Below are 15263 nucleotides of genomic sequence, written 5' to 3' on the forward strand. Positions count from 1 at the left end.
GGGAGAGAAGCCTTACCCATGCAATGAATGTGGGAGAGCCTTCACCGAGAGCTCTGCCCTTGCTAAGCACAAGAGAATTCATGCCGGCGAGAAGCCCTATGAATGTAATGACTGTAGGAAAGCCTTCACTCGAAAGTTCAACCTGATCCTACACCAAAGGATGCATACTGGAGAGAAGCCTTACAAATGTAAGGAATGTGGGAAAGCCTTCATTGACACCTCAATTCTGGTTAAGCACCAGAGGATTCATACTGGAGAGAAGCCTTATAAGTGTGATGAATGTGGGAAGGCCTTCAATCAAAAGTCCCACTTGATCCTACATCAGAGGATCCATACTGGAGAGAAGCCACACCAATGTAATGAATGTGGGAGTGCTTTCACTCAAAGATCAACCCTTGTTAAGCACCAGAGAACTCATACTGGAGAGAAGCCTTATAAATGTGAGGAGTGTGGGAAAGCCTTCGCTAGAAAGGGCCCCCTCATCAGACATCAGAAGGTGCACATTGGAAAGAAAACTTAGTGTGGGAATGCCTTTACTAAAAACTCAGACTTGGTTCAGCAGCAGAGTTGTGCTTTATAAATGCAATAAACATGGGGAAGCATTCACTCAGAAGTACCCTTTGTTCCTACATCAGAGGATATGTACTGGAGAGGATGTATGAATGTAATGAATGTCAGAAAGCATTCATTTACAATTTAAGTCTTATTGTATATCAGATAATTCATATTGTATAGATAGCTTTTCTCTATAACAAAAGTATTTAGAGTTCAGTTCTTAATGCACATCATAGAATTTAAAGAGAAACTATAAATGTAATGTGTATATGGCAAGGCCTTCTTGGGTCATTAACCATCAGAGGATTCATAATGGAAAATAGCCTTATAAATGCAATGAATTAGGGAAAGATTTCAGTAACTCCTCATACTCTACTAAACTTCAGCTGACCCATGCTGTAGAGAAGCCTTAAATATAATGTGTGTAGAAAAACCTTCTGTAGCAGTTCAAACATTATAAAACTTCAGATAAGGATGAATGAAAAAGCATTTAAGCTTAGTAGGTGCCAAGCCCCTGACTTAAGTGCTGGGTATGCAGATAAAATTGCAAGGTGGTCCCTTCTGTCAAGAAGCTCATGCTCTAATTGAGGAAGACAGCACATGTAGAAGAGTTGAGCTGCAGTGAGGTTGGAAAGGCCCAGACGTCCTCTGGGTCCAGTTATTTGGACGATGGTAAGGCCCAAGAGTCCTTCTGTCTAATAGTGGCTACTCACCATCATTAGCGATGGGAGAAGGGGTCTAAGGGGCAGAGCGGAGAGGACAGTCTAGGTGGTTGGAGGTAGAGATTCCGAGTCTGTCCAGGAGAGGCTAAGGGTAAGGGAGCATCAGCAGAAAAGTTGGAAGAGGATTTGGGGTGAGGAAGGGGAAAGCTTGGTCCTGGTGGGCAGCGATTCCCACTGGGGTCCTTCAGGACCTTCAGGATGAAGTCTGGTGTCTGTCGCCAGTGGAGGGAGGAAAAAGAATGAGAGGAGTCACGCTGGTGTAAGTTCACAAAGATGAAATATTTGAAAGTTTTCTTACACAATATAGCTAGATACCAGTTAGTGCAATTAATGAATCTTGTGAAGCAGTTGCATATATTCAGATTAATACTATTTGAATTCCTGATTATGTAAAAGGTGAAGTTGATTCCAGTGGAAATATGAAGTACATATTCAAATCATGAGACCACTTCACAGGATTCATTCTTTGTAGTAATTGGGTCCTGGTTGTACAAACTTTATCTGAATCACACGGTTCATAATAGAGGAAAAACTAGCCATTTCAAATTTAGTCTAACCATATGTGTATCCATTAATATTAATTATTAAATATTAATATTTTTCCTGTAATTTCTTGATCCATTGTATAACTCATTTCCATTTAATGAAACACTTCAAAACATTCACTTTTGTTATAATTAATAAATTCAGTTTGACTTCTGACATTTTCTTCTTATTGATGTTGCTTGGAGAGAGTAAAATCAGTCTTAAGCTTCCATGTTCCTGGACACCAGAATTCCATTTTCTGATCACACTCATTCTACTTTTCCTTATGTCTGATAACCCCTGTTCCTATCTTTCATCCTCACAGTTACTTTCCATCAGAAAAATTCTCTTGAAGGAGATGACTCCTCTTTAGCTGAGGCTTCGGTGGATTGAGAGATTGAATGAGTTGGATCTGTGGAGTGAGAACATTCTAGTAATGGGGTCAGGAAGCCTCTGCAAAGGCTAGGAGACAGGAGATGAAATGTGGTTGAGGGGGAACAACATTTACGTCATTTTGACGGGAATATAGAACATGGGAAAAGGAGTAATGTGAAATTAGTCTGGAAAGCTTAGTAGGTGACAGAGTGTGATGGATTCTAATGTCAAACCACAGAATGTTTTTGTTTATTTTAAAGGCGGTAGGGTGCCAGTGACACTTAGTGTCCCTGTGACATCACTTGACTTGATCATCATATCACATGACAAGCCCCCTGTTACATCACCAAAAATACCCAAATCATTATCCAAACCCCCCCCCCCCATTTCATGAACTCAAACTCTGCCATGACTTCAGCTACTATATCTCAGCCATCCTCATCATGCTCCCTTGGCACCACCCTTCCTCCCTAAAGACATCACTAGTTATACCTTTTGGATATTACATCACCCCTAGTCAATGGGTTTGGGATCTGGACACTGGAAATTTCAGTGCTGAGTGAAGGACACAGTCCAGTCAGTGTCTGTAATGGTGACAAATCTGTTTCCTTGATTACTCCTCAAGGCCTCACTCTTCATTTCCCACAGACTCTCAGGGTTGTCCTCATCCCCCGTAGCCAACATCAACTCGTTGATAAGATCTTCCCTGGACTGCTTCTTATGAAAACATTTCGGAGCATGGTAAGAAATCCTTAGGCCTGTACTGGCATAGGGAGTTCCATTTGACCTGATTTCCAAGTTGTGTAAGATCCATGCAGATCTCTTGGCAGAAATCCAAAGGGGAAAATGTTTTGTAAGTTCTTACCCTATGTGGATGCAGATCAACCTAGCAGAAATCAGGTAGATCAGCTCTACAAAAATCTCTATAAAATCTGAGTATTGTGAACACCACCACCACCAGTAGAAGCAGATGGGGTGGTCCTGGCTCTGGTCATCCTTTGTATGCTTTTTTAGAAACATCCCACTTAGAGGGGTGGGAGGTGCCAAGAAGGCAGTGTAACTAGTATGTCATGGGATGATTGAGACGTGGTGGTGGAAGTTACGGCAGAGGGTGAGTTGAAAAAATGGAAGGAGGGGAGGTGGTAGATAACAGTTTGGGCCTTTTTGGTGATGTAATAGATGCCTTGTCACGTGATGTTGATGGTTAAATCAAATGAAATGAGAGCATAGGGAGGCCATGGGTAATGTCATAGGGGCAAAGCCCATCAGCCAGTGTGGGAGCTGACTAGTAATGGGGCAGAGTTTGAGCATTTATCCCTTCCTTCCGTGCCCTTCCCCAACAGGCCCTCTTTCCCCCAGAGTTCCTAGGGAGGGTCAAGTCCTAGATGGCGGCCAGGAGCACATTAAGTAGGTAGTGGTACAGGGAGATACGTCATATCACCTGTGTCTCAGAGACAGGCTACGTACATGAGGAGGTAGTGACCTATTTGTGACCTGCCTGTGTGGGCCTTTGTACCTTGATGAGGATCCCTGATGGTGTAGGTGTGTTATTTTTGGGGTTGGCAGGCCTGGTGTTGGTGGTGCTGGCTCCCACTCACTGTAACGTATGTGTAGACATGAAGAGACCCACTGTGAATTACAACGACCATTTAGATCCAGGATTCATTCCTCGAAGGGAGGAAGTGAAGCCTGGAGTAAACTGCGCTTCCTTTTCCTATTATTACATCTTAAGGGGCCTAAGCTTTTTGCATTTTGGTATGATTTTTGTTTTCTTTCTGTTTGAGATGTTTTTTCCTTCTTGGTCGTATTCTTCTTGCATCCTCAAGGTCAGGATTGTCCAGTAAAAGCCCCCAAAAAAGGCTGAACTCAGGAAGTTTCTTATTCGGTTTTTTCAATCACATGACTCTTGTGACCCCATTTGGGGTTTTCTTGGCAGAGATGCTGGAGTAGTTTGCCATTTCCTTCTCCAGTGTCCTCATTTGATAGATGAGGAGACTGAGGCCAGCAGGGTTAAGTGACTTGCCCAAGGTCATTCAGCACTTAGTAAGTGTCTGAGGCCGGATTTGAACTCAGGAAGAGGAGTTTTCCTGACTCCAGGCACAGCACTCTATCCAGTGAGCCACCCAGTTGCCCCTGGACTCAGGAAGACTTGAGTTCAGACTTGAGCATTTACCTCAGTTTCCTCAGTTACAAAATGGAGATAATAACAGCATCTACCTCCTAGCATTGTTTTGGGAATCAAATGAGATAATATTTGTAAAGTGCCTGGCACATGGTAGGCTCTCTATAAAAGCTCACTCCCTTCCCCTTCCCTAAAACTATTTAAGTAGGAGAAGGTCCGTTAAAAGGCCATTGTCGCACCGGGCAGTCTGCTTTTGGGCCCAGATCCTAGCCTCTCTCCGTCTGGAACTTTGGACTCAGCTCTTTGTCCCTCTGGGCCCAACCCTCCTGCATGCTTCCTACACTACCCACCATTTACACAAGGGGCATTTGCATTGCTTTTGCTCCTTTGTGTTGTTTGGTTTTTTACTATTTTTCTGGGTCTTTTGTTTGAATGTGGGTTGGAGGAGGGTCCTAGGAAGGGGCAGATAGATCTGTGCATCACTGCTTTTGGGGCCGATCCTGAGTGTCCTGCCTGGGAGGGTTAAGATCGGAGAAGCTCTACTCAATCTATAGCTCAGAAAGGAAATGATGATCTTGTGAAGTTATTTGACAGAAATGCTGAGGAAAGGAGAGAATGACCAAACTGTTGGGGTGCAGGTGAGCGGAGACCAGTCTCCAAGAGGCTCCGCCCACTGCTCCTCACCTGCTGCTCCTTTCCTGTTGACAGCAGACTAGCCCGGCTCGCCCACATATTCAAGTCTCTATCACTTTGTGCAAACTCATTTTCCCAGGAAACAAGGTAAACCAACAAACATTTGCCATGTCACTGCTGTGTGCCAGGCAGTGTGCTAGGTGCTGAGGATACAAGTAGAAAGCATGAAACAATGATTACTTACAAGTTTGCCTTCTCATGGGGCAGACAGTACTTACATACATAGAGTGAGTGTGAATGTGAAAATACAGTAAAATACAGAGCCGTTCCAGTCTAGGCATATTGCCTCTGGTCTACACACATTGCCTCCTCTTTCTTGCCTTCCTCTTGCCTTTTTTCTCCTAGCTTTCAAATGTGTTACTCATTTTTGGATGGATTCTAAGTGATTCCTCTGTGGAAAGGAGAGTTAGCACAGTACATTTCCATGAATGGGGAGTGGATTTGCTGACATCTGTAGAAGGGTGAAAACCTGGGAAAATCACCTGAACGTTGGAATTCAGTTCTTTATGTCCCTCGTACACAATTAAAAAAACAAACAAAAGGAAAGGGTAAAAAAAAGAAGGTAAGAATGCCAGGCCCAAGATGATTTCTTCCTGCTTTGGTTTTTCCTTGATTGCTTTCTCTTCCAGTGTTTGCCTTTTGCCATTGTCTTTTACTGAAAGCTCTTCTAGTATTTTGCCAGCTTTGTCATCATGACTATTTTGGCCTGGTCCTGTTATCTTTTCTCTCCCTCATTCAGATTTTGCTTTAAACTTATGGGCTTTAAAACTTCTGCATTTAGAAATTGAATCACTTGGGGTTTTCTTGACAGAGACACTGAAGTAGTTTGCCATTTCCTTCTCCAGGTCGTTTCACAGTTGAGGAAATTGAGGCAAACAGGGTGAAGTGACTTGCCAAGGGTCACACAACTAGTAAAAGGCTGAGGCTGGATTTGAACTAAAGTCTTCCTGACTCCATGCCCAGATCTCTATCCACTGTGCCACCTAGCTGTTCTAAGAACATCTTTGCTTGCATTTTAATTGTGGGCCATAGTTGAAGCCATCCGCATTCTCAGTGGAGGTATCATGCCTCTCAGAAGGTGCCTTGGCAGTTGCCATCAGAGCTGGGGATATGGGTCATGTGTTGCTGGTGCCTCCTGTCCTTGAGCTTGCTTTAGTGCTGCCCTTGTGAACCTGGTGCTTCCTCTCACTTCTTAACCACTTGCTGTCTACTTTCCACCCTATCACTCAGCTGAAATTTTTTTTTTTCTTGCAATCAGGGTTAAGTGACTTTCCCAGCTTCACACAGCTAGTAAGTGTCTTAAGGTTGGATTTGAACTCAGGTTCTCTAGACTCCAGGGCAGGTGCTTCAACCACTGCGCCACCTAGCTGCCCTGAAATTGCTTTCTAAGGATGATCAAAAATTTTGACAAGTTGAAAATCCTTCCTCTAGTCCTTGTTCTAATGAATCTCTGTAGCCTTTGGCACCACTGACCACCTTCTCCACCTGCAGACCCACTCTGGGTTTTCATAAGCTGATTCTCTCCTGATTGTCATTCTACCAGGCTACCAGTCTGACTTTCATTTACTAGATCTTTTCATCGTTATTTTATTTATTCGTTTTGATGATCTTTTCTTTTTCAGTTTTGAGTTCCAGATTCTCTCCCTTCTTCCCACCCCTTCCCCACCCACTGAGAAGTCAAGCAGTGTATCAGTTATACATGTAAAATCATGCAAATCGTATTTCCATATTAGCTACGTTGCAAAACAAAGCAGAAATAATTATACTTCAGTTTGCACTCAGTCTATCAGTTTTCTCTCTAGAGGTGGATAGCATTTTTCATCACGAACCTTTGGAATTGTCTTGGATCATTGTATCGATCAGAGTACCCAAATCTTTCACAGCTGGTCATCATTGCAACATTGCTGTTTCTGTGCACATGATCTCCTGGTTCTTCTCATTACACTTTGCCTCAGTTTGAAGAGGTCTTACCATGTTTCTCTGAAAGTAGCCCCATTGTCATTTCATTTAGCTCCAGTAGTGCTTCATCATAATCAGAAATAGACCCTCTGTCTCCATCACTCTCCCAGAGGAAACCCAGATTTCCCTGTCTGCTCTGGGTGAGCTATTTTCTCCCATTCCCAATGGTGGTGGGCAGCCTCTGTAGGGCGCTCAGACACTGAGAGTATTGCTAAGGTCTCCTGGGCCTTGCCACTGGCCCTATAGCTAGACTCCTAGGACCCCTGGGCCTTTCTAGCCTCCCTGCAGCTCAGGTCTTCTTCCTGTGTTGTCTTCCTTAATTAGAGCATGTGTTCCTTGAGGGGAGGGACTGTCATGTTGTTCTGTTTCTATACCCAGCACTTAGGCCAAGGGCTCTTAGGTAAATGCTTTTTTGTTCATGAATGGTGTTTGAACTGGAACAGAAGGCTTCACCCAGTCTTCCGACTTCTGAACACTGCTTTTTCTCCATTGCTTGATAGGCTTTTTAATGAATATTTTCTGTGTTCTTTATACTTCCGTGGTTTCTTTCTAGCATGAATCCTCTGGTGTTTATCAAAGATTGAACTTTGAGTAAAAGCATTATCATTCATTACATTTCTGTGACTTCTTTCTGTTATCTGCTTCTTGATTTGGATCCAGTGAGACTTTTTTTGTGTGTGTGAGTGTGAAAACATTTCTGCTTTCATCACATTTATAAGACTTCTTTCTGTATGCGTCCTCTGGTGTTTATCAAGGGCTGAGATCTCAGTGAAGGCTTCCCCATCTTCATTTAAAAGGCTTCTCTCCAGCCCACTCGATATTGGGTTACATGGTACTTTGGAGTGAAGATTTTCCTGCATTTGTTCCATTTATAAGGCTTCTTTCCGGTGGGAATCGTTTATTATACAAACGGGATTGAGCTGACAGTGAAGGCTTTCTCACATTCACATTCTCATAGAAGCCTTGAAGGCTTCTCTCCAGTCTGTTTGCTTTGATAGAGGATCAAGTAGGCCTTCTGAGGGAAAGGGCCTGTGTCACCTATGTTCATTACTTTTACAAGGTTTCTCTCTAGTATGTATCATCTGTTGCTTAACAAAATATGGATATATATATGTCTCTGTCTCTCTGTCTCTCTCTATATATATGGTAATGGTTTTTTTATATTTGTTACACATGTAAGACATTTCTAGTATGTCCGTACTTATGTATAGTAAGGTTTTAGTCCTGTTCTAAGGCTTTCCCACATTCGTTGTGCTTATAAGGCTTCTGTCTAGTTTGAATTATCTGATGTACAATAACACTTGAGTGTTGAATGAAGATTTTCTCACTTTCATTATAATTATAATTTTTTTCTTCATTTTGAATCTTATGGAGTTTAGTCATTTTTATCCTATTGTCCTCCTGCTCTACTACATCTTCTCCTGGCTCGACATGCCCTAGAGGTGCAGTAGCAATGAATGACTATTTTGAATTTTTTAACTTTCACCCCCTTGGATGATTCTTCTGATGTATTCATTCTTGGAGTTGCCTCTGGGCTCTGGTTCCTAGGGTCTGAGTCTACATGACATTGACTGCAAGTGCAGATGTTTTCAGTTCCTTGAGCTTTGGTGAGGTGACACAGTAGAAGAGGGTTCCTAGGGAAAGGAAGCACGTGGTGTTGAACACTCTAAAATTTGGTCGTACGGTGTGTGGGCCTAGTGGGCACAGGTAAGGGAAGGTTAGTGAGGAAGTATCTAAAGAGGTGTGAGGGGGGACTGATGTGTATGGAAGGGGCTCCCAGGAGGTGAAGCAAAGCCATCTGGGGAGACTGAGGGCGGTCTTGAACAATGGAATAAGAAAACTAACGTGGCTTTTGATGTGTGATGGGTAAAGAGAGTTTAAGGGCAATGGATGAGATGATGGGAAAACATCAGGAGAGCAGGGCTTGAGGGAAGCGGTCTGGACCAAGGGCCCACGGTCTTGTCAGCTAAGAGCCTAGTATCCAAAAAGAAGAAAACATTGATGGGGTTTGGAATCAAGGCTGAGGTTAAATCCGAACCCTGTTGCTCTGTCTGTGACCTTGGGTAAATAGCAGACTAGACAGGGGACAATCAGAAAGAGTAGAACCCAATGCCACAGAGTTCAATAAACCCAAAAACAGAAATTTCTTAGAAAGACCAACCTGTGTGTGACTGCTGGGAAATCCGGAAAGCAGGCTGTCACTAATTTGGCTTCTACCAACAAAGTATGCCATATTCAAAACCAAATTTTATACAAGGCCAGAAAATTAAACACGATACCATTAAAAATTAGAAGCATATCAATATATCTTTTAAAGCTTTTGGTAGGAGATATATTCTTAATCAAGCAAGGAATAGAGGCAGTTACAAAAGATAAGATAGAATTTTGATTACATGAAGATGAAAAGTTTCTAAACTTAAAACCATCTAGGATAAGAGGGAAAGTGATTAAATCAGGGGAAAAACCCTCTGCCTATCAGATGTCTCAGATAAAGGTTTGGTATCCTAGATGTATAGAGAACTGAGTGTGATCACAACGTGTGTATGGATGTACATGCATGCATGTATATATTTTGTTCAGTCATTTCAGTCATGTCTGACTCTTCATGAGCCCATTTGGGGTTTTCTTGGCAAAGATACTGGAGTGGTTTTGCTATTTCCTTCTCCAGCTCATTTTACAGATTAGGAAACTGAGGCCAACAGGATTAAGTGACTTGCCCAGGGTCATACAGCTAGTAAGTATCTGAGGTTGGATTTAAACTCAGGTCTTCCTGATTCGAGGCCCAGCACTCCATTTGCTGTAGGTGTACACCAAGAGTCATTTCCTAACAGATAAGTGGTCCAAGATATAAGCAGTTCTCCACCTCCCAAAAAATTTTTGCAAACTGTAAATGACCATATGAAAGAAAGCTCCAGATTGCTAATAATGAAAGAAATGGAAATCAGAACAGCTCTGACTTTTCACCTCATATCCTGCAAATTGGCAAAGATGCTAGTAAATGACAGTAGTCCATGTTGGAGACAGGCACAGTAGTACATTCCTCATGGAGCTGTGAATGTGGTTCAGCCATTTTGGAAAACAATTTGTAATTAGACAAAGAAAAAGTGATTCAGATGTCCGTATTTTTGTCCCAGAGATTCCACTCCTAGATGTATACTCCAAGATAAGAAGAAAGTCCCTAAATACACCAAAAAAGTTATTGTAACACTTTTTGTAGTAGCAGAGACAGAAGCAAAGTAGAATCCTAGCAACTGGAGGATGACTAAACAAAATGTAATACATGAAGCTGTTGGAATAGAAAAGCATGGAACTATCTACATGCTATCTGTCTACCTGCAGAGGGGAGTAAATAGAGCCAAGAATACGGTATACGCAATGACGGCAGCACTGACATTGGAGAGAATAGCTACCACGAACCATTTGAAAGCAAACATTGCACAATTACAAAGAAGAACCATGGCCTGGCCTGAAGAAGAAATTTGAGAAGGCCTCCCGCCCCTTTCGTTCCTTTGCAGAAGTGGGAGGTTCTTGTGGGTTGGAGCATTGTATATATTTTTACATTTTTTTTTCCAGTGTATTGATCAATTTGGCCAACTTTTTTTTCTCTTTTTCTTTTTATTAAAAAAATGTTATTTGGAATGTTTGTCTGGATGGGGAAGGGGGAAGAATACAGGGGGAAATTTAGGTGATGAAGAAATAGATTAGGATATGATCACTACCCTGGCATTTGGTTCATGATTGGTAACAAAATAGTTAAAGGATAAAGAATGGGGAGAAGATATCAGGAGAGGAGGGACCGGGTTAAACCCAGGTCCTCATTAGCCGAAAGCTAGGAACCCGACATGAATCAGAGAAAACATCATTTCTTACCAGAAATTATCTTGGACTCGGAATCAGAAGAATTGGGTTGAAATCCCAAATCCCAGGTTTGTCACTTACTATCTCTGTGGTCTTGCACAAGTCACTTCTCTCTAACTTCACGATTGTTCATAGAAAACGAAAAGGTTGTATTAGAAGAGTAGTGCGCCAAGGTGCGCTTCCATTTTGACCGATTGGCCTAGTGAATTGTAGTTACGATCCCTGGTGTGCTCGTGGGGCTTTGCTTGCCAAGTACTTACATCGTTTGTTCACAACCTCTCTGTGATTCGGATGCTGTAGTTCATGTCGTCCTTCCCTGTTCTACAGATGTTCGTAGAGTATGTGCTTTGCCTAAGGTCACAGTGCAAGTAACGGTAGCTGACACTTAATGTGACACTTTAATTGTACACAAAAGTTTCTTCCCAGAACCTCTGGGTTGGTAGGCCGTTACCCCATTTTACATGTAACCTCTGTCTGAATTTGATTTCTGCCCCAGTCTGTAGCATTTTTCCCCCCTGACCAGTTTTTGTATCTTAGTGGGGAGCCAAAGAGAGATTAAAGTGTGGAGGTAGTGCAGGAAAAATAATAAGAACAGTAACAACTTGGGCATATTCTGGGAAGTCAAGAAGGAGGAGGACTGAGAAAATGCTGTCAGTTTGGGCGATTAAGAAATCAGTCATGATAACTTCTGAGAGCGTGGTCTCGCTTGAGTGAAGAGCGCTCGTGCTGTATTACAGATGGTTTAAAAGAATCACAGCATCGCAGAATCGGATAGTTGGAAGGGACTTCAGCAGCCCCAAGTCCAGTCTACATGGGAAAGCAGTGTACACTGTAACAACCCCAAGAAAGAAGCAGGCATCTGGCCTCTAAGGAGGGGACCTCCACTACCTTGCAAAGCAGGCCGTGACTTTTTTGGAGAGCTAGAATTTTGGGAAGTTTGTCCTGATGTGAATCATATTATTTTACCCCGTAGCAAATTCTGTGCACGATTCCTGATTTTGTCTTCTGGGGCCAAATACAACAAATCTAAACCCTATTTCACATGACAGTCTTTTTTTTAAACCTGGTCTGGCCCATGACTCTCTGGACTTCTTTCCTCCACTTACCTCTTCGGGGTGTCTCCTTGCCTCCTTTCCAGCCTTTTATGTGCTGTCTTGTCTCATTAGAACATAAGATCCTTGAGGGCAGGGACTCTTTCTTTTTACTTATGTTTGTATTCCCAGTGCTTGGTACTGTGCCTGGCACCTAGTAAGCCGCAGTTGTTGTTCAGTTGTTGAGTTGTATCCAACTCCTCCTGACCTGGAGGACCATACTACCTGTGGGTTTTTTTGGCAGAGATACTGGAGTGGTTTGCCATTTCCTTTTGCAGTGGATTAAGGAAAACAGAGGTTAAGTGACTTGCTAAGGGTCACATGGCTAGTAAGTGAGACTGGATTTGAACTCAGGTCTTCCTGACTCCAGATCTGGTGCTCTATCCACTGAGCCATCTCGATGCCTCTGGGAAGCCAGTAATAAATGCTTTATCTGCCTGAAAGTCTGAAGATAGCTATTATTTTGCCACAATTCTTTTCTCTAGGTCCTTCAGATACTCCTTATCGGACTGAGACTAAAGTCCCTCAACGACAAATCTTCCTCTCTCACTGTGATCTGTTCTTATGGTGAGAGCCAGTGGGGTATGAGGGAAATTGCTTTGGATTTAGAGTCAAGAAATGGGGATTACAGAAACTTCACTTCCATTTGGAGCTATTCGTTGTCCTTCTTTTAGCCTCAGGGTCCTGCTCTGTAAATTTGTGTACTGATATTCACATAAGAAGCACACACTTCGCTTCCTTGAGAAAAGTGTTTTGCGAACCTTAAAGTGCTGTTGAAGTGGGAGCATCATCCCCGTGAGTTTTATAGACAATCACGAAATTTCTGACTTTCAGTGTTGTGATGATTTTGAGCACATGGGAAAAATTGGGAGAAAAGAGAAGTCTGATACCTGATTTGTTGATTCGGGAAGGAAAACTAGGCCCAGAATTGGAGAAAACCAATACGGACCACAGTCCTGCCCCATCCTGGGTAGGCCGTAGGGCGTTGGCCAGATGGGTCAGATAAGGCAGTGAGTGGGTCTGGGCTGAGCTGCTCCCTCAGCAGAAGGGCCCGGGGTTCTCTTGGGAACATAACCATCAGTTTCTTCCAAGTGAAGACATGACGAGGCAGCAATGTTATGCCATTATCTGTGACCTTGGGCAAGGTTCTTTGCCATGCTGGCCTCTATTTTCACATCTTTAAAATGAACAGAATGGAGTAGAGGGTTTGGAAGATCTCTTCATTTGTGAATCAGTGAGGAACTGATCTGAAGGCCATTGTGCCAGGGGTCTGGAGAATCATTGGTTCTTGGAGTTTGATAAGAATTTAGCGGCAGTCCAGGATAAACCAGTCCTCATTCAGAAGAAGATGAGGAAGGCAAGTCAGCACACATTTATTAAGTGCCTGCTGTATACCAGGCACTGTGCTAAACAATGGGAATACAAAGAAAAACAAAAGACAGTCCCTGCTCCCAAGGAACTCACAGTCTAATTGGGGTAACAACATGCAAACAACTGTGTGTATGTGTATGTGTACATGTAATAAAATATATATCAGTACATTATATTAAACATAAAATGTTTCATATGTGTATGTATATTTGTGCATTCACTGTGTGTGTGTATATGTACAATCATGTATATGTATGTGGGTGTGCATATAGACAGATACATGCATATACACACACACCTGGATGGAAGCCAGGGGGCATGGGGGTCAGCTAGTGAAAATGCATAGAGTTGAGAGATGGAATGTCAGGAGGAGGACTAAGACAGAAGCCAGTATTACTGGCCCTCAGGGCGGAGACAGGGTATACAGTGTAAGAAGACTGGAAAGGTAGGAGTGGGCCCAGTCACAGAGCCTTTGAAGGCCAATGATGTTTGTATTTGATGCTGGAGATGACAGGGAACCATTGAAGTTTATTTAGCAGAGTGGGGACGTGGTGAGATTTTGGCTTTGGACAGCGGAGGATGGACTGGAGTGGGGAGAGACTTGATGCCGGGAAACCAACACGCAGGCTATTGGAATGATGCAGGATCGAGGTGATGAGGGCCTGCACCAGGGTGGTGGCTGTGTCAGAGGAGAAAGGGGGATCGCTGACAAGAGAGATTCCAAATGTAGAATTGGTCCCAGATTTGGTACCAGGACTTGGTACCAGATTGGATGGAAAGGAGTCAAGAAAGTGAGGCATCCAGGATGACACTTGGGTTGTAAGTGTGGGAGGACTACAATAGGAAAGACAGGAAGGAGGGGATTTGAAGAGAAAGGTAAGTTTAATTTTAGACATGTTAAGTGTCTTCTGGACATCCAGTTTCAAATATCCAATAGGCAGCTGGAGATATGAGACTGGAGATTAGGGCTGGATAAGTAGATCTCGGAATTAACCTGCAGAGGGATGAGAATTGAATCCATGGGAGCTGATGAGATCACCAAGTGAAGTGTTATAGAGGGAGGAGAGAAGAGGGCTCAGGACAGTCCTGTGAGACACCAAGTGTGAGTGGGAATAACATGGGTGAAGATTCAGCGAGGGAGACTGAGAAGGAGAGGCTGGACAAGTAGGGGAACCAGGAGAGAGCAGTGTCATGGAATCCTGGAGAGAAGAGGATGTCAAGAGGGAAGCAGTGATGGACAGTGTCAAAGGTTGCAGAGAGGTCAAGCAGGATGAGGATTGAGGAAAAAGTCATTAGATTTGGGAATTAAAGAGGTCATTGGTAACTTTAGAGGGAGTGCTTTCAGTTGGATGAGGTCAGAAGCCAGAGAAAAGGGAGTAAGAGGAAAGCAAGTGGAGGCCCTTTTTGTAGATAGCCTTCTCAAGGAATTTAACCCCCAAATGAAGGAGAGATGTTGGAGGACAGTGAGACTAGACGGATGAAGTGAGGGTTTTTGGAGGATGAGGGCACACATTGTGAGAGGGATGACAGAGGGGAGTGTCCGTTGGAGAAAGAGGCGTGGAATGGGATCACTTGTACCTATGGCCGAGGAGAAGGGCTGCCTCTTCATGAGATGCTGGTGGAAGGAATGCGAGTAATAGGAAGTGAGGGGCAGGGAAGGAGAGGGAGCTCTTGGCAAATGGCCTCAATGTTTTCATTGAAATGTGGGGCAAAGCTCAAGCTGGGGGATGTAAGGGAAGGGGGTCATCCGAGGTTTGAGGAAAGATGAAAGGTTTGGGAGGAGTCACTAGAGAGAGTGGGACTGTGAAACTGTTCAGGAGAGGTGAAAAAGATTGCCTTTCTGCAGTAAAGTTGCAGTTCAGATTAGGTAACATAAATCTTATCACGTCTCGTCAGCATGATTTCATGATTGCAGTACCTGAATTAGGAGGGAAGGCTGCCAAGTGGTGGGAGCAGTCCGAGGCTGAGGCCTGGCAGGGCCAGATTGGTGAA

At 43.4% G+C, this 15263-nt stretch overlaps 3 protein-coding genes across 3 annotated transcripts in view; all 3 read left to right on the forward strand.

Moving 5' to 3' along the window:
- The window catches only part of LOC114030977 (zinc finger protein 665-like), a 117323-nt gene that overhangs the window by 10561 nt on the left and 91499 nt on the right, over positions 1-15263 (forward strand). The gene's annotated exons all lie outside the window — the stretch shown is intronic.
- LOC114030978 (zinc finger protein 2 homolog) overlaps positions 1-15263 on the forward strand; it is a 252552-nt gene that overhangs the window by 10560 nt on the left and 226729 nt on the right. Inside the window, exon 2 of the mRNA XM_027845949.1 lies at positions 2826-2918. The gene's annotated coding sequence lies outside the window, so the exon portion shown is untranslated. The remainder of the gene's footprint in view (positions 1-2825; positions 2919-15263) is intronic.
- Positions 1-15263, forward strand: part of LOC114030979 (zinc finger protein 239-like) — a 50883-nt gene that overhangs the window by 682 nt on the left and 34938 nt on the right. The gene's annotated exons all lie outside the window — the stretch shown is intronic.

This window comes from Vombatus ursinus, unplaced genomic scaffold (assembly GCF_900497805.2).
Source record: "Vombatus ursinus unplaced genomic scaffold, bare-nosed wombat genome assembly UNPS02015030.1, whole genome shotgun sequence".
Taxonomy (NCBI): Eukaryota; Metazoa; Chordata; class Mammalia; order Diprotodontia; family Vombatidae; genus Vombatus; species Vombatus ursinus.